Genomic DNA, 4,038 nt, shown 5'->3' with positions numbered 1-4,038 from the left:
TACAAAAAGTTTTATGATCAGGGTCAGTTATGCAGAAGAATGGGAGAGGAAAAGAGCCTCCAAAAAGTACATGCTATATTGGGGGCTTCATGAAACAGCTTTACATGACCATCAAGGGACTTCAGAAAAAGGTCTGCAAGGGCCTAGCTGGAGTCAGAAAGAACCCCAGAAAAAGGTCCACAGGGCCTGGCTGGGGGCCTGAGAAGGCTTGGAAAGCATTTTAGGGCAACGTGTGCAGCTGACTCATTGAGCAAGAAAGATTAGTTCTTATGGGTGTGAGATAAGAGGATTCTGCTTTGTTCCTCTCAGCTCCTGAAGATGAGTAAGGCATCAACTAATCTGCCCCACAGGAAACAAAGGATTAACTGGGTGGCACCTAGCTCCAAAGTCCATGCTCCCCTTTCCTCTGTTTTCTTTAATGCTGTTTGTAATTGGTACATATCTTAAGAAGTAAAAGTAGGCTCGGCGCCTATAGCTCAACCGGCTAAGGCGCCAGCCACGCACACATAAGGTGGCGGGTTCGAATCCCCAGCCCGGACCCGCCAAACAACAATGACAGCTGCAACCAAAAAATATTCGGCAGTTGTGGCGGGCGCCTGTGGTCCCAGCTACTTGGGAGGCGGAGGCAGGAAACTCGCTTGAGCCCAGGAGTTGGAGGTTGCTGTGAGCTGTAATGCCACGGCACTCTGCCCAGGGGAACAGCTTGAGGCTCTGTCTCAAAAAAAAAAAAAAGAAGTAAAAGTAATAAAAATAGTTAAAGGGTTATTGGATGGGTAACCCAGAATCAGGACAGGAGAAACTGCACAGATGATGTGTGTTGTTGTTGTTGTTGCAAACACCCATTAACTAGTCAAGAGAAATAATAAAAACCAAGTTCATCCAGAGTGTGACGTCTTCACTGTCTCTGTGCAACCTAATTCTTTGTACCTTCAATGAATCCCAAACAAGAAGGAAGGAAGGACCAAATACTTAAAATTGGGAAAAAAAGGAAAGAAAGTAAGACCAAAACCAAATGAGATAGAAGAAATTGTCCAAACCCAACAAGGAAGAGTTGGGACTTTGAGCCTTGGTCTCCTGTCTCCAAACCCAATCCTTTTTCACAGCCCCATTTCCTGAGTTTCCTCTAGATGCCAGTGTGGTACCCTAGCCTGGTAATTTGCTGATCAGTCTTTCCAGTCTTGTCTTTTTTAAAAAAAGTGAACTATAGTTCTGTAGTATTTTTTTATTCCAGAGTATTATGCTAATTTTAAAGAACCAAGTATTTTCTATTACATTATTTCAGTATTTCAAAAGTCTAATCTCTGAATTATGGGCATTGGGAGATGTACTTGGTGAGTTATATATTGCATTTAAATTTCATACTAAATTCAGCTTCTCTTGACCAGAAAGCATTCTGATTATATCACTTCCCTGCTAAAATCTCTTTAAAATGTCATTTTGTATGAACTCCAATTTTCTAAGTAACTAGTAATGCTAAGCATTCTTTTGCTTATAGAATTTTTATTAACCTCTGAGTTCATTTGGACTCCATTAATTTCCAAAAGTTCCTAATGAAATTTGAATGGGGTAAGGATACTGGATTAGGAAGGAACACTAAGGAAGATAAAGTAGAATAGACGTATTAGGAAGAAGAAGAGAAGAAAAAGTGAATTTTCAACATTAATAGTTCTTCTTATTTCCTGAGAGGACCAAATTCATTTTCTTTGAAATAGACTGTTATCCCATAGGCTAATCTATTTTAGCTTCTTCCCTAAATTATCCTTTTTAGAGACATTGAGGCTAGAAGAACAGAAACACAGCAGTCTTTGGCCCAGCTCTCGGTTTCATCCTTTCCTCAGGACAGTGTAGATATAGCAAGGTGACGAAGGCAACTTTTTATGAAATACTGCCAGTGATATCAGCGCTAGTGCCAGCATTTCAGTATTATGAAAATAAATACAATTACTTTTGTCACTTTGTTCCAATATTGCAGTTACTAAACCTGACTATTTGAAGTTTCAGACCAACTACTGTGGATTCTCTTAAGGCTTCCTGTTGTGCCAGCCCACTCACCACTGCCATTAAAGCCAAACTTTGATGGCCTTCATCACAGCTCCCAATTCAAATGCCACCTGGGGGAGCTTGCTCTACTATGAACTCTTCCAGCTCTGGGTACAACACAGATTCTGGCATTACTGTCCTCATTCTAAATTCTGGCTACCTACCATAGGAGAGTTAAATATAACACAATGAATTCCTTTCCAATTTGGATGGCTTTTGTTTCTTTCCCTTACCTAACTGTCCTGGCTGGGACTTCCAGTACTTTACTGAATAGAAGTGACGAACATGGACATCAGTGTCTTCTTCCACATCTCAGTTGTGGGTTTGTTGTACATGGCTTCTATTGTGTTGAGGCACATTCCCTTTATGCCTAATATGTTGAGAGCTTTTATCATGAAGGAATATTACATTTTGTCACTGCTTTTTCTGAAACTACTGAAAATGATAATACGGGTTTTGTTTTTTACACTGTTAATGCAGTGATTTTCAACCGGTGTGCCATGGCACACTGGTGTGTTGTGAGAGGATCTTAGGTGTGACCCCCAAATTTTTAAAGATCATTAATTAAATTATTTTCAAAACAATTTCAAAGCACAGTAAGTTTTTTTTTACTCTTTTTTTTCCTTCAGAGACAGAGCCTCACTTTGTCACCCTCGGTAGAGTGCCGTGGCGTCACAGCTCACAGTAGCCTCCAGCTCTTGGGCTTAGGAGATTCTCTTGCCTCAGCCTCCTGAGTAGCTGGGACTATGGGCACCTGCCACAATGCCTGGCTATTTTTTTGTTGCAGTTTGGCCAGGGACGGGTTTGAACCCACCACCTTTGGTATATGGGGCCAGCGCCCTACTCACTGAGCCACAGGTGCTGCCCTTTTTACTCTTTTTTTGATCAAAATAATTTAAGCGTGCTGTGAGATTAAAAAGGATGAAAAATACCGTGTTAATGCATTGTGTCACATTTATTGATTTCTGTATGTTGAAACATCCTTGTATCACTGGGACAAAGTCTACTGATAATGATGAATGATCTTTTTAATGTGCTGTTGAATTTGGTTTGCTCATTTTGACCCATAGTTTTCATTTTTATGTGGTGTCCTTATCTGGTATTGGTATAGGGGTAATGCTTGCCTCATAAAATGAGTTTGAAAGTATTCCTTTCTCTTCAATTTTTCAGAATAGTTTGAGAATTGGTCTTGGCTCTTTGTTAAATATTTTATAGAATTCAGCAATGAAGCCATCAAGTTCTTGTCAAAAGTTTGATGGGAAACTTTATTGATCTGGTTGGCTTCTCTCTCTCTCTCTTTTAATGATTCAATGTTGACAGGTTGTAGGCACCCAGGGATTTCTCCATTTCTTCTAAGTTTCCCAATTTTTTGGCATAAAATTGTTTTTCTTATCCTTTCTATTTCTGTGGTATCAGTTGTAATGTCTTCTTTTTTATCTCTGATTTTACTTATTTGAATCTTCTCTCTTTTAATTTAATTGATATTTTATAGGGGTTTTTTTGTTCCCTATTTCATGTATTTCTACTGTGATGTTTATTTTCTTCCCTCTATGAATTTTTGAGTTTAGTTTGTTTTTATTTTCTAGTTCCTTGATGTGCAATGTTAGGTTGTTCGTAACTATAGAATAAAATAAATTAGGAATGAATTTAACCAAGTAGGCAAAAGATCTCTACACTGAAAACTATAAAACATTGTTTTCTTTTCTGAGTCTTTTTTTTATTATTATTAAATCATAGCTATGTACATTAATAGTATCATGGGATACAGTGTGTTGTTTCCATATATGGTTTGAAATACTTTCATTCATCTGGTTAACATAGCCTTCATGTCATTTTCTTAGTTATTGTGTTAGGACATTTATAGTCTACATTTAGAGAGACTCACATGTACCCCCATAGGATAAACCATAGATATGATCCCACCAATCACCCTCCCTCCACCCATTCTCCCGCCTCCCCTCCCCTCCCCTCCCCTCCCCTCCTTCTCCCCTGATTCTT

This window comes from Otolemur garnettii, unplaced genomic scaffold, assembly GCF_000181295.1.
Source record: "Otolemur garnettii isolate 467f Iridium unplaced genomic scaffold, OtoGar3 scaffold00165, whole genome shotgun sequence".
Lineage (NCBI taxonomy): Eukaryota > Metazoa > Chordata > Mammalia > Primates > Galagidae > Otolemur > Otolemur garnettii.
The sequence above is the reverse complement of the archived record's forward strand: the minus strand, read 5'-3'. Positions refer to the sequence as shown.